Genomic DNA, 24972 nt, shown 5'->3' with positions numbered 1-24972 from the left:
TGACACTACCACTGGCCTGGAACCTGACTCTGTCCCGAGCTAACGTCCTGCCCCTTATCCTCACCGAAGCCGTAATGCTCTCCCTAACTAAGGCCCAGGCTAGTCCTAATTAAGGCCCTGACACTGTCCCTAACTAAGGCCCGGAATCTATCTCTAATATAGGCCCTGCTGCCGGCAATAACTAAAATCCGGACACTATCCTGAGCTAATATCCTGACCCATTTCTAACCAAGGTCCTGACACCGTCCCTAAGAAAGCCCTGTCGCTGTTCCTAAGTGAAGACCTGAGGCTGTCCGTAACTCAGTCCCTGAAGCTATGCCTAACTGAGGCCTTGACGCTGTGACTAACTCAGGCCCTGATCATGTCTGTAACTAAGACACTAATGCTGATGCAACAAAGGCCCTGATACTGCTCCTACATCATGCCCTGACAGTGTCCCCAGCTATGGGCCTGACGCTAAGCCTCACTCAGGCCCTGTTGCTCTCCCAGAGTCAGGCACTGACGCTGTCCCTACCTGAAGCCCTGACACGGGTCCTAAATAAGGCCCTGATACTGTAACTAAGCTCTTGACACTATCCCTAGGTCATTTCCTGACACGATCCCTAAACTTTACCCTAACCCTGTCCCTAGCAAATGTCCTGCCTCTTATGCTAACTAAAGCCCTTAGGCTGTGACTACCTCAGGCCCTGAATTTAGTCCCAAGGCCATGATACTGTCCCTAACTAAGGCCCTAACACTATTCCTAACTCAGGCCCTGACACTGTACCTAACAGAGGCCCAGATGCTAGTACTAACTAAGGCCTTGACACTGTCCCTAACTAAGGCCCTGCTGCCATCAATATCTAATGTCCTGACACTATCCTGAGGTAATTTCCGGACCCATCTCTTACCAAGCTCTTGAAACTGTCCCTAAGTAAGCCCTGACGCTCTCCCTAATGGTGGCCTTAAGGCTGTCCCAAACAGAGGCCCTGATAATGTCTTTAACAAAGCCCCTGAGGCTGATCCTACCAAGGCCCTTATGCTGCTCCTAAGTCATGCCCTGATACTATCCCTAGCTAAGGCTCTGACACTAGGCCTCACTCAAGCCCTGTCGCTCTCCCTAAGTCAGGCTCTGATGCTATCCCTACCTGAAGCCCTGACACTGGTCCTAAATTAGGCCCTGATGCCCTAAGTAACTAAGGTCTTGACACTATCCCTAGGTCATGCCCTGACACAATCCCTAGACCTTAACCTAACCTTGTCTTTAACTAATGTTGAGCTTCTTATGCTAAATAAATCCCTGATGCGGTTCCTAACTAAGGCCCTAAAATTAGTCCCGAGGCCGTGACCCTGGCCCTAACTGAGGCCTGGAGGCTCGTCCTAACTCAGGCCCTGACACTGTCCCTAACTAAGGCCCTGACACTACACCTAACTCAGTCCCTGACACTGTACCTAACAAAGGCTTTGATGCTAGTCCTAAGTCAGGCTGAGACACTGTCTCTAAGGCCCTGCTGCAGTCAATATCTAAAGTCCTGACATTATCCTGAGCTAATATCCTGACCCATGTCTTACCAAGGTCCTGAAACTGTCCCAAAGTAAGCCCTGACGCTGTCCCTAAGTGAGGCCCTGAGGCGGTCCCTAACAGAGGCCCTGAGAGTGTCTTTAACGAAGACCCTAATGCTGATCCTACAGAGGCCCTTATACGGCTCCTAAGTCATGCCCTGACACTGTCCCTAACTCAGGCCCTAAAGATAGGCCTCACTTAGGCCCTGTTGCCGTACCTTAGTTAGGCTCTGACGCTGCCCGTACGTGAAGCCCTGACACTGGTCCTGATGAAGGCCCTGACGCTGGTCCTAACTAAGGCCCTGATGCTCTCAATAACTAAGGTCTTCACCCTATCCCTAGCTCACATCCTGACACTACCACTGGCCTGGAACCTGACTCTGTCCCGAGCTAACGTCCTGCCCCTTATCCTCACCGAAGCCGTAATGCTCTCCCTAACTAAGGCCCAGACTAGTCCTAATTAAGGCCCTGACACTGTCCCTAACTAAGGCCCGGAATCTATCTCTAATATAGGCCCTGCTGCCGGCAATAACTAAAATCCGGACGCTATCCTGAGCTAATATCCTGACCCATTTCTAACCAAGGTCCTGACACCGTCCCTAAGAAAGCCCTGTCGCTGTTCCTAAGTGAAGACCTGAGGCTGTCCGTAACTCAGTCCCTGAAGCTATGCCTAACTGAGGCCTTGACGCTGTGACTAACTCAGGCCCTGATCATGTCTGTAACTAAGACACTAATGCTGATGCAACAAAGGCCCTGATGCTGCTCCTACATCATGCCCTGACAGTGTCCCCAGCTATGGGCCTGACGCTAGGCCTCACTCAGGCCCTGTTGCTCTCCCAGAGTCAGGCACTGACGCTGTCCCTACCTGAAGCCCTGACACGGGTCCTAAATAAGGCCCTGATACTGTAACTAAGCTCTTGACACTATCCCTAGGTCATTTCCTGACACGATCCCTAAACTTTACCCTAACCCTGTCCCTAGCAAATGTCCTGCCTCTTATGCTAACTAAAGCCCTTAGGCTGTGACTACCTCAGGCCCTGAATTTAGTCCCAAGGCCGTGATACTGTCCCTAACTAAGGCCCTAACACTATTCCTAACTCAGGCCCTGACACTGTACCTAACAGAGGCCCAGATGCTAGTACTAACTAAGGCCTTGACACTGTCCCTAACTAAGGCCCTGCTGCCATCAATATCTAATGTCCTGACACTATCCTGAGGTAATTTCCGGACCCATCTCTTACCAAGCTCTTGAAACTGTCCCTAAGTAAGCCCTGACGCTCTCCCTAATGGTGGCCTTAAGGCTGTCCCAAACAGAGGCCCTGATAATGTCTTTAACAAAGCCCCTGAGGCTGATCCTACCAAGGCCCTTATGCTGCTCCTAAGTCATGCCCTGATACTATCCCTAGCTAAGGCTCTGACACTAGGCCTCACTCAAGCCCTGTCGCTCTCCCTAAGTCAGGCTCTGACGCTATCCCTACCTGAAGCCCTGACACTGGTCCTAAATTAGGCCCTGATGCCCTAAGTAACTAAGGGCTTGACACTATCCCTAGGTCATGCCCTGACACAATCCCTAGACCTTAACCTAACCTTGTCTTTAACTAATGCTGAGCTTCTTATGCTAAATAAATCCCTGATGCTGTTCCTAACTAAGGCCCTAAAATTAGTCCCGAGGCCGTGACCCTGGCCCTAACTGAGGCCTGGAGGCTCGTCCTAACTCAGGCCCTGACACTGTCCCTAACTAAGGCCCTGACACTACACCTAACTCAGTCCCTGACACTGTACCTAACAAAAGCTCTGATGCTAGTCCTAAGTCAGGCTGAGTCACTGTCTCTAAGGCCCTGCTGCAGTCAATATCTAAAGTCCTGACATTATCCTGAGCTAATATCCTGACCCATGTCTTACCAAGGTCCTGAAACTGTCCCAAAGTAAGCCCTGACGCTGTCCCTAAGTGAGGCCCTGAGGCGGTCCCTAACAGAGGCCCTGAGAGTGTCTTTAACGAAGACCCTAATGCTGATCCTACAGAGGCCCTTATACGGCTCCTAAGTCATGCCCTGACACTGCCCCTAACTCAGGCCCTAAAGATAGGCCTCACTTAGGCCCTGTTGCCGTAACTTAGTTAGGCTCTGACGCTGCCCGTACGTGAAGCCCTGACACTGGTCCTGATGAAGGCCCTGACGCTGGTCCTAACTAAGGCCCTGATGCTCTCAGTAACTAAGGTCTTCACCCTATCCCTAGCTCACATCCTGACACTACCACTGGCCTGGAACCTGACTCTGTCCCGAGCTAACGTCCTGCCCCTTATCCTCACCGAAGCCGTAATGCTCTCCCTAACTAAGGCCCAGACTAGTCCTAATTAAGGCCCTGACAGTGTCCCTAACTAAGGCCCGGAATCTATCTCTAATATAGGCCCTGCTGCCGGCAATAACTAAAATCCGGACACTATCCTGAGCTAATATCCTGACCCATTTCTAACCAAGGTCCTGACACCGTCCCTAAGAAAGCCCTGTCGCTGTTCCTAAGTGAAGACCTGAGGCTGTCCGTAACTCAGTCCCTGAAGCTATGCCTAACTGAGGCCTTGACGCTGTGACTAACTCAGGCCCTGATCATGTCTGTAACTAAGACACTAATGCTGATGCAACAAAGGCCCTGATGCTGCTCCTACATCATGCCCTGACAGTGTCCCCAGCTATGGGCCTGACGCTAGGCCTCACTCAGGCCCTGTTGCTCTCCCAGAGTCAGGCACTGACGCTGTCCCTACCTGAAGCCCTGACACGGGTCCTAAATAAGGCCCTGATACTGTAACTAAGCTCTTGACACTATCCCTAGGTCATTTCCTGACACGATCCCTAAACTTTACCCTAACCCTGTCCCTAGCAAATGTCCTGCCTCTTATGCTAACTAAAGCCCTTAGGCTGTGACTACCTCAGGCCCTGAATTTAGTCCCAAGGCCGTGATACTGTCCCTAACTAAGGCCCTAACACTATTCCTAACTCAGGCCCTGACACTGTACCTAACAGAGGCCCAGATGCTAGTACTAACTAAGGTCTTGACACTGTCCCTAACTAGGGCCCTGCTGCCGTCAATATCTAATGTCCTGACACTATCCTGAGGTAATTTCCGGACCCATCTCTTACCAAGCTCCTGAAACTGTCCCTAAGTAAGCCCTGACGCTGTCCCTAAGGGAGGCCCTAAGGCTGTCCCTAACAGAGGCCCTGATAATGTCTTTAACAAAGCCCCTGAGGCTGATCCTACCAAGGCCCTTGTGCTGCTCCTAAGTCATGCCCTGATACTATCCCTAGCTAAGGCTCTGATACTAGGCCTCACTCAAGCCCTGTCGCTCTCCCTAAGTCAGGCTCTGACGCTATCCCTACCTGAAGCCCTGACACTGGTCCTAAATTAGGCCCTGATGCCCTAAGTAACTAAGGTCTTGACACTATCCCTAGGTCATGCCCTGACACAATCCCTAGACCTTAACCTAACCTTGTCTTTAACTAATGTTGAGCTTCTTATGCTAAATAAATCCCTGATGCTGTTCCTAACTAAGGCCCTAAAATTAGACCCGAGGCCGTGACCCTGGCCCTAACTGAGGCCTGGAGGCTCGTCCTAACTCAGGCCCTGACACTACACCTAACTCAGTCCCTGACACTGTACCTAACAAAGGCTCTGATGCTAGTCCTAAGTCAGGCTGAGACACTGTCTCTAAGGCCCTGCTGCAGTCAATATCTAAAGTCCTGACATTATCCTGAACTAATATCCTGACCCATGTCTTACCAAGGTCCTGAAACTGTCCTAAAGGAAGCCCTGACGCTGTCCCTAAGTGAGGCCCTGAGGCGGTCCCTAACAGAGGCCCTGAGAATGTCTTTAACGAAGACCCTAATGCTGATCCTACAGAGGCCCTTATACGGCTCCTAAGTCATGCCCTGACACGGCCCCTAACTCAGGCCCTAAACATAGGCCTCACTTAGGCCCCGTTGCCGTACCTTAGTTAGGCTCTGACGCTGTCCGTACATGAAGCCCTGGCACTGGTCCTGATGAAGGCCCTGACGCTGGTCCTAACTAAGGCCCTGATGCTCTCAATAACTAAGGTCTTCACCCTATCCCTAGCTCACATCCTGACACTACCACTGGCCTGGAACCTGACTCTGTCCCGAGCTAACGTCCTGCCCCTTATCCTCACCGAAGCCGTAATGCTCTCCCTAACTAAGGCCCAGGCTAGTCCTAATTAAGGCCCTGACACTGTCCCTAACTAAGGCCCGGAATCTATCTCTAATATAGGCCCTGCTGCCGGCAATAACTAAAATCCGGACACTATCCTGAGCTAATATCCTGACCCATTTCTAACCAAGGTCCTGACACCGTCCCTAAGAAAGCCCTGTCGCTGTTCCTAAGTGAAGACCTGAGGCTGTCCGTAACTCAGTCCCTGAAGCTATGCCTAACTGAGGCCTTGACGCTGTGACTAACTCAGGCCCTGATCATGTCTGTAACTAAGACACTAATGCTGATGCAACAAAGGCCCTGATACTGCTCCTACATCATGCCCTGACAGTGTCCCCAGCTATGGGCCTGACGCTAGGCCTCACTCAGGCCCTGTTGCTCTCCCAGAGTCAGGCACTGACGCTGTCCCTACCTGAAGCCCTGACACGGGTCCTAAATAAGGCCCTGATACTGTAACTAAGCTCTTGACACTATCCCTAGGTCATTTCCTGACACGATCCCTAAACTTTACCCTAACCCTGTCCCTAGCAAATGTCCTGCCTCTTATGCTAACTAAAGCCCTTAGGCTGTGACTACCTCAGGCCCTGAATTTAGTCCCAAGGCCGTGATACTGTCCCTAACTAAGGCCCTAACACTATTCCTAACTCAGGCCCTGACACTGTACCTAACAGAGGCCCAGATGCTAGTACTAACTAAGGCCTTGACACTGTCCCTAACTAAGGCCCTGCTGCCATCAATATCTAATGTCCTGACACTATCCTGAGGTAATTTCCGGACCCATCTCTTACCAAGCTCTTGAAACTGTCCCTAAGTAAGCCCTGACGCTCTCCCTAATGGTGGCCTTAAGGCTGTCCCAAACAGAGGCCCTGATAATGTCTTTAACAAAGCCCCTGAGGCTGATCCTACCAAGGCCCTTATGCTGCTCCTAAGTCATGCCCTGATACTATCCCTAGCTAAGGCTCTGACACTAGGCCTCACTCAAGCCCTGTCGCTCTCCCTAAGTCAGGCTCTGATGCTATCCCTACCTGAAGCCCTGACACTGGTCCTAAATTAGGCCCTGATGCCCTAAGTAACTAAGGTCTTGACACTATCCCTAGGTCATGCCCTGACACAATCCCTAGACCTTAACCTAACCTTGTCTTTAACTAATGTTGAGCTTCTTATGCTAAATAAATCCCTGATGCGGTTCCTAACTAAGGCCCTAAAATTAGTCCCGAGGCCGTGACCCTGGCCCTAACTGAGGCCTGGAGGCTCGTCCTAACTCAGGCCCTGACACTGTCCCTAACTAAGGCCCTGACACTACACCTAACTCAGTCCCTGACACTGTACCTAACAAAGGCTTTGATGCTAGTCCTAAGTCAGGCTGAGACACTGTCTCTAAGGCCCTGCTGCAGTCAATATCTAAAGTCCTGACATTATCCTGAGCTAATATCCTGACCCATGTCTTACCAAGGTCCTGAAACTGTCCCAAAGTAAGCCCTGACGCTGTCCCTAAGTGAGGCCCTGAGGCGGTCCCTAACAGAGGCCCTGAGAGTGTCTTTAACGAAGACCCTAATGCTGATCCTACAGAGGCCCTTATACGGCTCCTAAGTCATGCCCTGACACTGTCCCTAACTCAGGCCCTAAAGATAGGCCTCACTTAGGCCCTGTTGCCGTACCTTAGTTAGGCTCTGACGCTGCCCGTACGTGAAGCCCTGACACTGGTCCTGATGAAGGCCCTGACGCTGGTCCTAACTAAGGCCCTGATGCTCTCAATAACTAAGGTCTTCACCCTATCCCTAGCTCACATCCTGACACTACCACTGGCCTGGAACCTGACTCTGTCCCGAGCTAACGTCCTGCCCCTTATCCTCACCGAAGCCGTAATGCTCTCCCTAACTAAGGCCCAGACTAGTCCTAATTAAGGCCCTGACACTGTCCCTAACTAAGGCCCGGAATCTATCTCTAATATAGGCCCTGCTGCCGGCAATAACTAAAATCCGGACGCTATCCTGAGCTAATATCCTGACCCATTTCTAACCAAGGTCCTGACACCGTCCCTAAGAAAGCCCTGTCGCTGTTCCTAAGTGAAGACCTGAGGCTGTCCGTAACTCAGTCCCTGAAGCTATGCCTAACTGAGGCCTTGACGCTGTGACTAACTCAGGCCCTGATCATGTCTGTAACTAAGACACTAATGCTGATGCAACAAAGGCCCTGATGCTGCTCCTACATCATGCCCTGACAGTGTCCCCAGCTATGGGCCTGACGCTAGGCCTCACTCAGGCCCTGTTGCTCTCCCAGAGTCAGGCACTGACGCTGTCCCTACCTGAAGCCCTGACACGGGTCCTAAATAAGGCCCTGATACTGTAACTAAGCTCTTGACACTATCCCTAGGTCATTTCCTGACACGATTCCTAAACTTTACCCTAACCCTGTCCCTAGCAAATGTCCTGCCTCTTATGCTAACTAAAGCCCTTAGGCTGTGACTACCTCAGGCCCTGAATTTAGTCCCAAGGCCGTGATACTGTCCCTAACTAAGGCCCTAACACTATTCCTAACTCAGGCCCTGACACTGTACCTAACAGAGGCCCAGATGCTAGTACTAACTAAGGCCTTGACACTGTCCCTAACTAAGGCCCTGCTGCCATCAATATCTAATGTCCTGACACTATCCTGAGGTAATTTCCGGACCCATCTCTTACCAAGCTCTTGAAACTGTCCCTAAGTAAGCCCTGATGCTCTCCCGAATGGTGGCCTTAAGGCTGTCCCAAACAGAGGCCCTGATAATGTCTTTAACAAAGCCCCTGAGGCTGATCCTACCAAGGCCCTTATGCTGCTCCTAAGTCATGCCCTGATACTATCCCTAGCTAAGGCTCTGACACTAGGCCTCACTCAAGCCCTGTCGCTCTCCCTAAGTCAGGCTCTGACGCTATCCCTACCTGAAGCCCTGACACTGGTCCTAAATTAGGCCCTGATGCCCTAAGTAACTAAGGGCTTGACACTATCCCTAGGTCATGCCCTGACACAATCCCTAGACCTTAACCTAACCTTGTCTTTAACTAATGCTGAGCTTCTTATGCTAAATAAATCCCTGATGCTGTTCCTAACTAAGGCCCTAAAATTAGTCCCGAGGCCGTGACCCTGGCCCTAACTGAGGCCTGGAGGCTCGTCCTAACTCAGGCCCTGACACTGTCCCTAACTAAGGCCCTGACACTATACCTAACTCAGTCCCTGACACTGTACCTAACAAAGGCTTTGATGCTAGTCCTAAGTCAGGCTGAGACACTGTCTCTAAGGCCCTGCTGCAGTCAATATCTAAAGTCCTGACATTATCCTGAGCTAATATCCTGACCCATGTCTTACCAAGGTCCTGAAACTGTCCCAAAGGAAGCCCTGACGCTGTCCCTAAGTGAGGCCCTGAGGCGGTCCCTAACAGAGGCCCTGAGAATGTCTTTAACGAAGACCCTAATGCTGATCCTACAGAGGCCCTTATACGGCTCCTAAGTCATGCCCTGACACTGTCCCTAACTCAGGCCCTAAAGATAGGCCTCACTTAGGGCCTGTTGCCGTACCTTAGTTAGGCTCTGACGCTGCCCGTACGTGAAGCCCTGACACTGGTCCTGATGAAGGCCCTGACGCTGGTCCTAACTAAGGCCCTGATGCTCTCAATAACTAAGGTCTTCACCCTATCCCTAGCTCACATCCTGACACTACCACTGGCCTGGAACCTGACTCTGTCCCGAGCTAACGTCCTGCCCCTTATCCTCACCGAAGCCGTAATGCTCTCCCTAACTAAGGCCCAGACTAGTCCTAATTAAGGCCCTGACACTGTCCCTAACTAAGGCCCGGAATCTATCTCTAATATAGGCCCTGCTGCCGGCAATAACTAAAATCCAGACGCTATCCTGAGCTAATATCCTGACCCATTTCTAACCAAGGTCCTGACACCGTCCCTAAGAAAGCCCTGTCGCTGTTCCTAAGTGAAGACCTGAGGCTGTCCGTAACTCAGTCCCTGAAGCTATGCCTAACTGAGGCCTTGACGCTGTGACTAACTCAGGCCCTGATCATGTCTGTAACTAAGACACTAATGCTGATGCAACAAAGGCCCTGATACTGCTCCTACATCATGCCCTGACAGTGTCCCCAGCTATGGGCCTGACGCTAGGCCTCACTCAGGCCCTGTTGCTCTCCCAGAGTCAGGCACTGACGCTGTCCCTACCTGAAGCCCTGACACGGGTCCTAAATAAGGCCCTGATACTGTAACTAAGCTCTTGACACTATCCCTAGGTCATTTCCTGACACGATCCCTAAACTTTACCCTAACCCTGTCCCTAGCAAATGTCCTGCCTCTTATGCTAACTAAAGCCCTTAGGCTGTGACTACCTCAGGCCCTGAATTTAGTCCCAAGGCCGTGATACTGTCCCTAACTAAGGCCCTAACACTATTCCTAACTCAGGCCCTGACACTGTACCTAACAGAGGCCCAGATGCTAGTACTAACTAAGGCCTTGACACTGTCCCTAACTAAGGCCCTGCTGCCATCAATATCTAATGTCCTGACACTATCCTGAGGTAATTTCCGGACCCATCTCTTACCAAGCTCTTGAAACTGTCCCTAAGTAAGCCCTGACGCTCTCCCTAATGGTGGCCTTAAGGCTGTCCCAAACAGAGGCCCTGATAATGTCTTTAACAAAGCCCCTGAGGCTGATCCTACCAAGGCCCTTATGCTGCTCCTAAGTCATGCCCTGATACTATCCCTAGCTAAGGCTCTGACACTAGGCCTCACTCAAGCCCTGTCGCTCTCCCTAAGTCAGGCTCTGACGCTATCCCTACCTGAAGCCCTGACACTGGTCCTAAATTAGGCCCTGATGCCCTAAGTAACTAAGGGCTTGACACTATCCCTAGGTCATGCCCTGACACAATCCCTAGACCTTAACCTAACCTTGTCTTTAACTAATGCTGAGCTTCTTATGCTAAATAAATCCCTGATGCTGTTCCTAACTAAGGCCCTAAAATTAGTCCCGAGGCCGTGACCCTGGCCCTAACTGAGGCCTGGAGGCTCGTCCTAACTCAGGCCCTGACACTGTCCCTAACTAAGGCCCTGACACTACACCTAACTCAGTCCCTGACACTGTACCTAACAAAGGCTTTGATGCTAGTCCTAAGTCAGGCTGAGACACTGTCTCTAAGGCCCTGCTGCAGTCAATATCTAAAGTCCTGACATTATCCTGAGCTAATATCCTGACCCATGTCTTACCAAGGTCCTGAAACTGTCCCAAAGGAAGCCCTGACGCTGTCCCTAAGTGAGGCCCTGAGGCGGTCCCTAACAGAGGCCCTGAGAGTGTCTTTAACGAAGACCCTAATGCTGATCCTACAGAGGCCCTTATACGGCTCCTAAGTCATGCCCTGACACTGTCCCTAACTCAGGCCCTAAAGATAGGCCTCACTTAGGCCCTGTTGCCGTACCTTAGTTAGGCTCTGACGCTGCCCGTACGTGAAGCCCTGACACTGGTCCTGATGAAGGCCCTGACGCTGGTCCTAACTAAGGCCCTGATGCTCTCAATAACTAAGGTCTTCACCCTATCCCTAGCTCACATCCTGACACTACCACTGGCCTGGAACCTGACTCTGTCCCGAGCTAACGTCCTGCCCCTTATCCTCACCGAAGCCGTAATGCTCTCCCTAACTAAGGCCCAGACTAGTCCTAATTAAGGCCCTGACACTGTCCCTAACTAAGGCCCGGAATCTATCTCTAATATAGGCCCTGCTGCCGGCAATAACTAAAATCCGGACACTATCCTGAGCTAATATCCTGACCCATTTCTAACCAAGGTCCTGACACCGTCCCTAAGAAAGCCCTGTCGCTGTTCCTAAGTGAAGACCTGAGGCTGTCCGTAACTCAGTCCCTGAAGCTATGCCTAACTGAGGCCTTGACGCTGTGACTAACTCAGGCCCTGATCATGTCTGTAACTAAGACACTAATGCTGATGCAACAAAGGCCCTGATACTGCTCCTACATCATGCCCTGACAGTGTCCCCAGCTATGGGCCTGACGCTAGGCCTCACTCAGGCCCTGTTGCTCTCCCAGAGTCAGGCACTGACGCTGTCCCTACCTGAAGCCCTGACACGGGTCCTAAATAAGGCCCTGATACTGTAACTAAGCTCTTGACACTATCCCTAGGTCATTTCCTGACACGATTCCTAAACTTTACCCTAACCCTGTCCCTAGCAAATGTCCTGCCTCTTATGCTAACTAAAGCCCTTAGGCTGTGACTACCTCAGGCCCTGAATTTAGTCCCAAGGCCGTGATACTGTCCCTAACTAAGGCCCTAACACTATTCCTAACTCAGGCCCTGACACTGTACCTAACAGAGGCCCAGATGCTAGTACTAACTAAGGCCTTGACACTGTCCGTAACTAAGGCCCTGCTGCCATCAATATCTAATGTCCTGACACTATCCTGAGGTAATTTCCGGACCCATCTCTTACCAAGCTCTTGAAACTGTCCCTAAGTAAGCCCTGATGCTCTCCCGAATGGTGGCCTTAAGGCTGTCCCAAACAGAGGCCCTGATAATGTCTTTAACAAAGCCCCTGAGGCTGATCCTACCAAGGCCCTTATGCTGCTCCTAAGTCATGCCCTGATACTATCCCTAGCTAAGGCTCTGACACTAGGCCTCACTCAAGCCCTGTCGCTCTCCCTAAGTCAGGCTCTGACGCTATCCCTACCTGAAGCCCTGACACTGGTCCTAAATTAGACCCTGATGCCCTAAGTAACTAAGGTCTTGACACTATCCCTAGGTCATGCCCTGACACAATCCCTAGACCTTAACCTAACCTTGTCTTTAACTAATGCTGAGCTTCTTATGCTAAATAAATCCCTGATGCTGTTCCTAACTAAGGCCCTAAAATTAGTCCCGAGGCCGTGACCCTGGCCCTAACTGAGGCCTGGAGGCTCGTCCTAACTCAGGCCCTGACACTGTCCCTAACTAAGGCCCTGACACTACACCTAACTCAGTCCCTGACACTGTACCTAACAAAGGCTCTGATGCTAGTCCTAAGTCAGGCTGAGTCACTGTCTCTAAGGCCCTGCTGCAGTCAATATCTAAAGTCCTGACATTATCCTGAGCTAATATCCTGACCCATGTCTTACCAAGGTCCTGAAACTATCCTAAAGGAAGCCCTGACGCTGTCCCTAAGTGAGGCCCTGAGGCGGTCCCTAACAGAGGCCCTGAGAGTGTCTTTAACGAAGACCCTAATGCTGATCCTACAGAGGCCCTTATACGGCTCCTAAGTCATGCCCTGACACTGCCCCTAACTCAGGCCCTAAACATAGACCTCACTTAGGCCCTGTTGCCGTAACTTAGTTAGGCTCTGACGCTGTCCGTACGTGAAGCCCTGACACTGGTCCTGATGAAGGCCCTGACGCTGGTCCTAACTAAGGCCCTGATGCTCTCAGTAACTAAGGTCTTCACCCTATCCCTAGCTCACATCCTGACACTACCACTGGCCTGGAACCTGACTCTGTCCCGAGCTAACGTCCTGCCCCTTATCCTCACCGAAGCCGTAATGCTCTCCCTAACTAAGGCCCAGACTAGTCCTAATTAAGGCCCTGACACTGTCCCTAACTAAGGCCCGGAATCTATCTCTAATATAGGCCCTGCTGCCGGCAATAACTAAAATCCAGACGCTATCCTGAGCTAATATCCTGACCCATTTCTAACCAAGGTCCTGACACCGTCCCTAAGAAAGCCCTGTCGCTGTTCCTAAGTGAAGACCTGAGGCTGTCCGTAACTCAGTCCCTGAAGCTATGCCTAACTGAGGCCTTGACGCTGTGACTAACTCAGGCCCTGATCATGTCTGTAACTAAGACACTAATGCTGATGCAACAAAGGCCCTGATGCTGCTCCTACATCATGCCCTGACAGTGTCCCCAGCTATGGGCCTGACGCTAGGCCTCACTCAGGCCCTGTTGCTCTCCCAGAGTCAGGCACTGACGCTGTCCCTACCTGAAGCCCTGACACGGGTCCTAAATAAGGCCCTGATACTGTAACTAAGCTCTTGACACTATCCCTAGGTCATTTCCTGACACGATCCCTAAACTTTACCCTAACCCTGTCCCTAGCAAATGTCCTGCCTCTTATGCTAACTAAAGCCCTTAGGCTGTGACTACCTCAGGCCCTGAATTTAGTCCCAAGGCCATGATACTGTCCCTAACTAAGGCCCTAACACTATTCCTAACTCAGGCCCTGACACTGTACCTAACAGAGGCCCAGATGCTAGTACTAACTAAGGTCTTGACACTGTCCCTAACTAGGGCCCTGCTGCCGTCAATATCTAATGTCCTGACACTATCCTGAGGTAATTTCCGGACCCATCTCTTACCAAGCTCCTGAAACTGTCCCTAAGTAAGCCCTGACGCTGTCCCTAAGGGAGGCCCTAAGGCTGTCCCTAACAGAGGCCCTGATAATGTCTTTAACAAAGCCCCTGAGGCTGATCCTACCAAGGCCCTTGTGCTGCTCCTAAGTCATGCCCTGATACTATCCCTAGCTAAGGCTCTGATACTAGGCCTCACTCAAGCCCTGTCGCTCTCCCTAAGTCAGGCTCTGACGCTATCCCTACCTGAAGCCCTGACACTGGTCCTAAATTAGGCCCTGATGCCCTAAGTAACTAAGGTCTTGACACTATCCCTAGGTCATGCCCTGACACAATCCCTAGACCTTAACCTAACCTTGTCTTTAACTAATGTTGAGCTTCTTATGCTAAATAAATCCCTGATGCTGTTCCTAACTAAGGCCCTAAAATTAGACCCGAGGCCGTGACCCTGGCCCTAACTGAGGCCTGGAGGCTCGTCCTAACTCAGGCCCTGACACTACACCTAACTCAGTCCCTGACACTGTACCTAACAAAGGCTCTGATGCTAGTCCTAAGTCAGGCTGAGACACTGTCTCTAAGGCCCTGCTGCAGTCAATATCTAAAGTCCTGACATTATCCTGAACTAATATCCTGACCCATGTCTTACCAAGGTCCTGAAACTGTCCCAAAGGAAGCCCTGACGCTGTCCCTAAGTGAGGCCCTGAGGCGGTCCCTAACAGAGGCCCTGAGAATGTCTTTAACGAAGACCCTAATGCTGATCCTACAGAGGCCCTTATACGGCTCCTAAATCATGCCCTGACACTGCCCCTAACTCAGGCCCTAAACATAGGCCTCACTTAGGCCCCGTTGCCGTACCTTAGTTAGGCTCTGACGCTGTCCGTACATGAAGCCCTGGCACTGGTCCTGATGAAGGCCCTGACGCTGGTCCTAACTAAGGCCCTGATGCTCTCAATAACTAAGGTCTTCACCCTATCCCTAGCTCACATCCTGACACTACCACTGGCCTGGAACCTGACTCTGTCCCGAGCTAACGTCCTGCCCCTTATCCTCACCGAAGCCGTAATGCTCTCCCTAACTAAGGCCCAGGCTAGTCCTAATTAAGGCCCTGACACTGTCCCTAACTAAGGCCCGGAATCTATCTCTAATATAGGCCCTGCTGCCGGCAATAACTAAAATCCGGACACTATCCTGAGCTAATATCCTGACCCATTTCTAACCAAGGTCCTGACACCGTCCCTAAGAAAGCCCTGTCGCTGTTCCTAAGTGAAGACCTGAGGCTGTCCGTAACTCAGTCCCTGAAGCTATGCCTAACTGAGGCCTTGACGCTGTGACTAACTCAGGCCCTGATCATGTCTGTAACTAAGACACTAATGCTGATGCAACAAAGGCCCTGATACTGCTCCTACATCATGCCCTGACAGTGTCCCCAGCTATGGGCCTGACGCTAAGCCTCACTCAGGCCCTGTTGCTCTCCCAGAGTCAGGCACTGACGCTGTCCCTACCTGAAGCCCTGACACGGGTCCTAAATAAGGCCCTGATACTGTAACTAAGCTCTTGACACTATCCCTAGGTCATTTCCTGACACGATCCCTAAACTTTACCCTAACCCTGTCCCTAGCAAATGTCCTGCCTCTTATGCTAACTAAAGCCCTTAGGCTGTGACTACCTCAGGCCCTGAATTTAGTCCCAAGGCCGTGATACTGTCCCTAACTAAGGCCCTAACACTATTCCTAACTCAGGCCCTGACACTGTACCTAACAGAGGCCCAGATGCTAGTACTAACTAAGGCCTTGACACTGTCCCTAACTAAGGCCCTGCTGCCATCAATATCTAATGTCCTGACACTATCCTGAGGTAATTTCCGGACCCATCTCTTACCAAGCTCTTGAAACTCTCCCTAAGTAAGCCCTGACGCTCTCCCTAATGGTGGCCTTAAGGCTGTCCCAAACAGAGGCCCTGATAATGTCTTTAACAAAGCCCCTGAGGCTGATCCTACCAAGGCCCTTATGCTGCTCCTAAGTCATGCCCTGATACTATCCCTAGCTAAGGCTCTGACACTAGGCCTCACTCAAGCCCTGTCGCTCTCCCTAAGTCAGGCTCTGATGCTATCCCTACCTGAAGCCCTGACACTGGTCCTAAATTAGGCCCTGATGCCCTAAGTAACTAAGGTCTTGACACTATCCCTAGGTCATGCCCTGACACAATACCTAGACCTTAACCTAACCTTGTCTTTAACTAATGTTGAGCTTCTTACGCTAAATAAATCCCTGATGCTGTTCCTAACTAAGGCCCTAAAATTAGTCCTGAGGCCGTGACCCTGGCCCTAACTGAGGCCTGGAGGCTCGTCCTAACTCAGGCCCTGACACTGTCCCTAACTAAGGCCCTGACACTACACCTAACTCAGTCCCTGACACTGTACCTAACAAAGGCTTTGATGCTAGTCCTAAGTCAGGCTGAGACACTGTCTCTAAGGCCCTGCTGCAGTCAATATCTAAAGTCCTGACATTATCCTGAGCTAATATCCTGACCCATGTCTTACCAAGGTCCTGAAACTGTCCCAAAGTAAGCCCTGACGCTGTCCCTAAGTGAGGCCCTGAGGCGGTCCCTAACAGAGGCCCTGAGAGTGTCTTTAACGAAGACCCTAATGCTGATCCTACAGAGGCCCTTATACGGCTCCTAAGTCATGCCCTGACACTGTCCCTAACTCAGGCCCTAAAGATAGGCCTCACTTAGGCCCTGTTGCCGTACCTTAGTTAGGCTCTGACGCTGCCCGTACGTGAAGCCCTGACACTGGTCCTGATGAAGGCCCTGACGCTGGTCCTAACTAAGGCCCTGATGCTCTCAATAACTAAGGTCTTCACCCTATCCCTAGCTCACATCCTGACACTACCACTGGCCTGGAACCTGACTCTGTCCCGAGCTAACGTCCTGCCCCTTATCCTCACCGAAGCCGTAATGCTCTCCCTAACTAAGGCCCAGGCTAGTCCTAATTAAGGCCCTGACACTGTCCCTAACTAAGGCCCTGAATCTATCTCTAATATAGGCCCTGCTGCCGGCAATAACTAAAATCCGGACACTATCCTGAGCTAATATCCTGACCCATTTCTAACCAAGGTCCTGACACCGTCCCTAAGAAAGCCCTGTCGCTGTTCCTAAGTGAAGACCTGAGGCTGTCCGTAACTCAGTCCCTGAAGCTATGCCTAACTGAGGCCTTGACGCTGTGACTAACTCAGGCCCTGATCATGTCTGTAACTAAGACACTAATGCTGATGCAACAAAGGCCCTGATACTGCTCCTACATCATGCCCTGACAGTGTCCCCAGCTATGGGCCTGACGCTAGGCCTCACTCAGGCCCTGTTGCTCTCCCAGAGTCAGGCACTGACTCTGTCCCTACCTGAAGCCCTGACACGGGTCCTAAATAAGGCCCTGATACTGTAACTAAGCTCTTGACACTATCCCTAGGTCATTTCCTGACACGATCCCTAAACTTTACCCTAACCCTGTCCCTAGCAAATGTCCTGCCTCTTATGCTAACTAAAGCCCTTAGGCTGTGACTACCTCAGGCCCTGAATTTAGTCCCAAGGCCGTGATACTGTCCCTAACTAAGGCCCTAACACTATTCCTAACTCAGGCCCTGACACTGTACCTAACAGAGGCCCAGATGCTAGTACTAACTAAGGCCTTGACACTGTCCGTAACTAAGGCCCTGCTGCCATCAATATCTAATGTCCTGACACTATCCTGAGGTAATTTCCGGACCCATCTCTTACCAAGCTCTTGAAACTGTCCCTAAGTAAGCCCTGATGCTCTCCCGAATGGTGGCCTTAAGGCTGTCCCAAACAGAGGCCCTGATAATGTCTTTAACAAAGCCCCTGAGGCTGATCCTACCAAGGCCCTTATGCTGCTCCTAAGTCATGCCCTGATACTATCCCTAGCTAAGGCTCTGACACTAGGCCTCACTCAAGCCCTGTCGCTCTCCCTAAGTCAGGCTCTGACGCTATCCCTACCTGAAGCCCTGACACTGGTCCTAAATTAGGCCCTGATGCCCTAAGTAACTAAGGTCTTGACACTATCCCTAGGTCATGCCCTGACACAATCCCTAGACCTTAACCTAACCTTGTCTTTAACTAATGCTGAGCTTCTTATGCTAAATAAATCCCTGATGCTGTTCCTAACTAAGGCCCTAAAATTAGTCCCGAGGCCGTGACCCTGGCCCTAACTGAGGCCTGGAGGCTCGTCCTAACTCAGGCCCTGACACTGTACCTAACAAAGGCTCTGATGCTAGTCCTAAGTCAGGCTGAGACACTGTCTCTAAGGCCCTGCTGCAGTCAATATCTAAAGTCCTGACATTATCCCGAGCTAATATCCTGACCCATGTCTTACCAAGGTCCTGAAACTGTCCCAAAGGAAGCCCTGACGCTGTCCCTAAGTGAGGCCCTGAGGCGGTCCCTAACAGAGGCCCTGAGAATGTCTTTAACGAAGACCCTAATGCTGATCCTACAGAGGCCCTTATACGGCTCCTAAGTCATGCCCTGACACTGCCCCTAACTCAGGCCCTAAAGATAGGCCTCACTTAGGCCCCGTTGCCGTACCTTAGTTAGGCTCTGACGCTGTCCGTAAGTGAAACCCTGACACTGGTCCTGATGAAGGCCCTGACGCTGGTCCTAACTAAGGCCCTGATGCTCTCAATAACTAAGGTCTTCACCCTATCCCTAGCTCACATCCTGACACTACCACTGGCCTGGAACCTGACTCTGTCCCGAGCTAACGTCCTGCCCCTTATCCTCACCGAAGCCGTAATGCTCTCCCTAACTAAGGCCCAGGCTAGTCCTAATTAAGGCCCTGACACTGTCCCTAACTAAGGCCCTGAATCTATCTCTAATATAGGCCCTGCTGCCGGCAATAACTAAAATCCGGACACTATCCTGAGCTAATATCCTGACCCATTTCTAACCAAGGTCCTGACACCGTCCCTAAGAAAGCCCTGTCGCTGTTCCTAAGTGAAGACCTGAGGCTGTCCGTAACTCAGTCCCTGAAGCTATGCCTAACTGAGGCCTTGACGCTGTGACTAACTCAGGCCCTGATCATGTCTGTAACTAAGACACTAATGCTGATGCAACAAAGGCCCTGATACTGCTCCTACATCATGCCCTGACAGTGTCCCCAGCTATGGGCCTGACGCTAGGCCTCACTCAGGCCCTGTTGCTCTCCCAGAGTCAGGCACTGACTCTGTCCCTACCTGAAGCCCTGACACGGGTCCTAAATAAGGCCCTGATACTGTAACTAAGCTCTTGACACTATCCCTAGGTCATTTCCTGACACGATCCCTAAACTTTACCCTAACCCTGTCCCTAGCAAATGTCCTGCCTCTTATGCTAACTAAAGCCCTTAGGCTGTGACTACCTCAGGCCCTGAATTTAGTCCCAAGGCCGTGATACTGTCCCTAACTAAGGCCCTAACACTATTCCTAACTCAGGCCCTGACACTGTACCTAACAGAGGCCCAGATGCTAGTACTAACTAAGGCCTTGACACTGTCCGTAACTAAGGCCCTGCTGCCATCAATATCTAATGTCCTGACACTATCCTGAGGTAATTTCCGGACCCATCTCTTACCAAGCTCTTGAAACTGTCCCTAAGTAAGCCCTGATGCTCTCCCGAATGGTGGCCTTAAGGCTGTCCCAAACAGAGGCCCTGATAATGTCTTTAACAAAGCCCCTGAGGCTGATCCTACCAAGGCCCTTATGCTGCTCCTAAGTCATGCCCTGATACTATCCCTAGCTAAGGCTCTGACACTAGGCCTCACTCAAGCCCTGTCGCTCTCCCTAAGTCAGGCTCTGACGCTATCCCTACCTGAAGCCCTGACACTGGTCGTAAATTAGGCCCTGATGACCTAAGTAACTAAGGTCTTGACACTATCCCTAGGTCATGCCCTGACACAATCCCTACACCTTAACCTAACCTTGTCTTTAACTAATGCTGAGCTTCTTATGCTAAATAAATCCCTGATGCTGTTCCTAACTAAGGCCCTAAAATTAGTCCCGAGGCCGTGACCCTGGCCCTAACTGAGGCCTGGAGGCTCGTCCTAACTCAGGCCCTGACACTGTACCTAACAAAGGCTCTGATGCTAGTCCTAAGTCAGGCTGAGACACTGTCTCTAAGGCCCTGCTGCAGTCAATATCTAAAGTCCTGACATTATCCTGAGCTAATATCGTGACCCATGTCTTACCAAGGTCCTGAAACTGTCCCAAAGGAAGCCCTGACGCTGTCCCTAAGTGAGGCCCTGAGGCGGTCCCTAACAGAGGCCCTGAGAATGTCTTTAACGAAGACCCTAATGCTGATCCTACAGAGGCCCTTATACGGCTCCTAAGTCATGCCCTGACACTGCCCCTAACTCAGGCCCTAAACATAGGCCTCACTTAGGCCCCGTTGCCGTACCTTAGTTAGGCTCTGACGCTGTCCGTACGTGAAGCCCTGGCACTGGTCCTGATGAAGGCCCTGACGCTGGTCCTAACTAAGGCCCTGATGCTCTCAATAACTAAGGTCTTCACCCTATCCCTAGCTCACATCCTGACACTACCACTGGCCTGGAACCTGACTCTGTCCCGAGCTAACGTCCTGCCCCTTATCCTCACCGAAGCCGTAATGCTCTCCCTAACTAAGGCCCAGACTAGTCCTAATTAAGGCCCTGACACTGTCCTTAACTAAGGCCCGGAATCTATCTCTAATATAGGCTTTGCTGCCGGTAATAACTAAAATCCGGACACTATCCTGAGCTAATATCCTGACCCATTTCTAACCAAGGTCCTGACACCGTCCCTAAGAAAGCCCTGTCGCTGTTCCTAAGTGAAGACCTGAGGCTGTCCGTAACTCAGTCCCTGAAGCTATGCCTAACTGAGGCCTTGACGCTGTGACTAACTCAGGCCCTGATCATGTCTGTAACTAAGACACTAATGCTGATGCAACAAAGGCCCTGATGCTGCTCCTACATCATGCCCTGACAGTGTCCCCAGCTATGGGCCTGACGCTAAGCCTCACTCAGGCCCTGTTGCTCTCCCAGAGTCAGGCACTGACGCTGTCCCTACCTGAAGCCCTGACACGGGTCCTAAATAAGGCCCTGATACTGTAACTAAGCTCTTGACACTATCCCTAGGTCATTTCCTGACACGATCCCTAAACTTTACCCTAACCCTGTCCCTAGCAAATGTCCTGCCTCTTATGCTAACTAAAGCCCTTAGGCTGTGACTACCTCAGGCCCTGAATTTAGTCCCAAGGCCGTGATACTGTCCCTAACTAAGGCCCTAACACTATTCCTAACTCAGGCCCTGACACTGTACCTAACAGAGGCCCAGATGCTAGTACTAACTAAGGCCTTGACACTGTCCCTAACTAAGGCCCTGCTGCCATCAATATCTAATGTCCTGACACTATCCTGAGGTAATTTCCGGACCCATCTCTTACCAAGCTCCTGAAACTGTCCCTAAGTAAGCCCTGACACTGTCCCTAAGGGAGGCCCTAAGGCTGTCCCTAACAGAGGCCCTGAGAATGTCTTTAACAAAGCCCTTGAGGCTGATCCTACCAAGGCCCTTATGCTGCTCCTAAGTCATGCCCTGATACTATCCCTAGCTAAGGCTCTGACACTAGGCCTCACTCAAGCCCTGTCGCTCTCCCTAAGTCAGGCTCTGACGCTATCCCTACCTGAAGCCCTGACACTGGTCCTAAATTAGGCCCTGATGCCCTAAGTAACTAAGGTCTTGACACTATCCCTAGGTCATGCCCTGACACAATCCCTAGACCTTAACCTAACCTTGTCTTTAACTAATGTTGAGCTTCTTATGCTAAATAAATCCCTGATGCTGTTCCTAACTAAGGCCCTAAAATTAGTCCCGAGGCCGTGACCCTGGCCCTAACTGAGGCCTGGAGGCTCGTCCTAACTCAGGCCCTGACACTGTACCTAACAAAGGCTCTGATGCTAGTCCTAAGTCAGGCTGAGACACTGTCTCTAAGGCCCTGCTGCAGTCAATATCTAAAGTCCTGACATTATCCCGAGCTAATATCCTGACCCATGTCTTACCAAGGTCCTGAAACTGTCCCAAAGGAAGCCCTGACGCTGTCCCTAAGTGAGGCCCTGAGGCGGTCCCTAACAGAGGCCCTGAGAATGTCTTTAACGAAGACCCTAATGCTGATCCTACAGAGGCCCTTATACGGCTCCTAAGTCATGCCCTGACACTGTCCCTAACTCAGGCCCTAAAGATAGGCCTCACTTAGGCCCCGTTGCCGTACCTTAGTTAGGCTCTGACACTGTCCGTAAGTGAAGCCCTGACACTGGTCCTGATGAAGGCCCTGACGCTGGTCCTAACTAAGGCCCTGATGCTCTCAATAACTAAGGTCTTCACCCTATCCCTAGCTCACATCCTGACACTACCACTGGCCTGGAACCTGACTCTGTCCCGAGCTAACGTCCTGCCCCTTATCCTCACCGAAGCCGTAATGCTCTCCCTAACTAAGGCCCAGACTAGTCCTAATTAAGGCCCTGACACTGTCCCTAACTAAGGCCCCGAATCTATCTTTAATATAGGCCCTGCTGCCGGCAATAACTAAAATCCGGACACTATCCTGAGCTAATATCCTGACCCATTTCTAACCAAGGTCCTGACACCGTCCCTAAGAAAGCCCTGTCGCTGTTCCTAAGTGAAGACCTGAGGCTGTCCGTAACTCAGTCCCTGAAGCTATGCCTAACTGAGGCCTTGACGCTGTGACTAACTCAGGCCCTGATCATGTCTGTAACTAAGACACTAATGCTGATGCAACAAAGGCCCTGATACTGCTCCTACATCATGCCCTGACAGTGTCCCCAGCTATGGGCCTGACGCTAGGCCTCACTCAGGCCCTGTTGCTCTCCCAGAGTCAGGCACTGACGCTGTCCCTACCTGAAGCCCTGACACGGGTCCTAAATAAGGCCCTGATACTGTAACTAAGCTCTTGACACTATCCCTAGGTCATTTCCTGACACGATCCCTAAACTTTACCCTAACCCTGTCCCTAGCAAATGTCCTACCTCTTATGCTAACTAAAGCCCTTAGGCTGTGACTACCTCAGGCCCTGAATTTAGTCCCAAGGCCGTGATACTGTCCCTAACTAAGGCCCTAACACTATTCCTAACTCAGGCCCTGACACTGTACCTAACAGAGGCCCAGATGCTAGTACTAACTAAGGCCTTGACACTGTCCGTAACTAAGGCCCTGCTGCCATCAATATCTAATGTCCTGACACTATCCTGAGGTAATTTCCGGACCCATCTCTTACCAAGCTCTTGAAACTGTCCCTAAGTAAGCCCTGACGCTCTCCCTAATGGTGGCCTTAAGGCTGTCCCAAACAGAGGCCCTGATAATGTCTTTAACAAAGCCCCTGAGGCTGATCCTACCAAGGCCCTTATGCTGCTCCTAAGTCATGCCCTGATACTATCCCTAGCTAAGGCTCTGACACTAGGCCTCACTCAAGCCCTGTCGCTCTCCCTAAGTCAGGCTCTGACGCTATCCCTACCTGAAGCCCTGACACTGGTCCTAAATTAGGCCCTGATGCCCTAAGTAACTAAGGGCTTGACACTATCCCTAGGTCATGCCCTGACACAATCCCTAGACCTTAACCTAACCTTGTCTTTAACTAATGCTGAGCTTCTTATGCTAAATAAATCCCTGATGCTGTTCCTAACTAAGGCCCTAAAATTAGTCCCGAGGCCGTGACCCTGGCCCTAACTGAGGCCTGGAGGCTCGTCCTAACTCAGGCCCTGACACTGTCCCTAACTAAGGCCCTGACACTACACCTAACTCAGTCCCTGACACTGTACCTAACAAAGGCTCTGATGCTAGTCCTAAGTCAGGCTGAGTCACTGTCTCTAAGGCCCTGCTGCAGTCAATATCTAAAGTCCTGACATTATCCTGAGCTAATATCCTGACCCATGTCTTACCAAGGTCCTGAAACTGTCCCAAAGTAAGCCCTGACGCTGTCCCTAAGTGAGGCCCTGAGGCGGTCCCTAACAGAGGCCCTGAGAGTGTCTTTAACGAAGACCCTAATGCTGATCCTACAGAGGCCCTTATACGGCTCCTAAGTCATGCCCTGACACTGCCCCTAACTCAGGCCCTAAAGATAGGCCTCACTTAGGCCCTGTTGCCGTAACTTAGTTAGGCTCTGACGCTGCCCGTACGTGAAGCCCTGACACTGGTCCTGATGAAGGCCCTGACGCTGGTCCTAACTAAGGCCCTGATGCTCTCAGTAACTAAGGTCTTCACCCTATCCCTAGCTCACATCCTGACACTACCACTGGCCTGGAACCTGACTCTGTCCCGAGCTAACGTCCTGCCCCTTATCCTCACCGAAGCCGTAATGCTCTCCCTAACTAAGGCCCAGACTAGTCCTAATTAAGGCCCTGACACTGTCCCTAACTAAGGCCCGGAATCTATCTCTAAGATAGGCCCTGCTGCCGGCAATAACTAAAATCCGGACACTATCCTGAGCTAATATCCTGACCCATTTCTAACCAAGGTCCTGACACCGTCCCTAAGAAAGCCCTGTCGCTGTTCCTAAGTGAAGACCTGAGGCTGTCCGTAACTCAGTCCCTGAAGCTATGCCTAACTGAGGCCTTGACGCTGTGACTAACTCAGGCCCTGATCATGTCTGTAACTAAGACACTAATGCTGATGCAACAAAGGCCCTGATGCTGCTCCTACATCATGCCCTGACAGTGTCCCCAGCTATGGGCCTGACGCTAGGCCTCACTCAGGCCCTGTTGCTCTCCCAGAGTCAGGCACTGACGCTGTCCCTACCTGAAGCCCTGACACGGGTCCTAAATAAGGCCCTGATACTG

This window comes from Balaenoptera borealis, assembly GCF_965194805.1.
Source record: "Balaenoptera borealis genome assembly, chromosome: 6".
Classification (NCBI taxonomy): domain Eukaryota; kingdom Metazoa; phylum Chordata; class Mammalia; order Artiodactyla; family Balaenopteridae; genus Balaenoptera; species Balaenoptera borealis.
Note: the sequence above shows the minus strand (reverse complement) of the source record.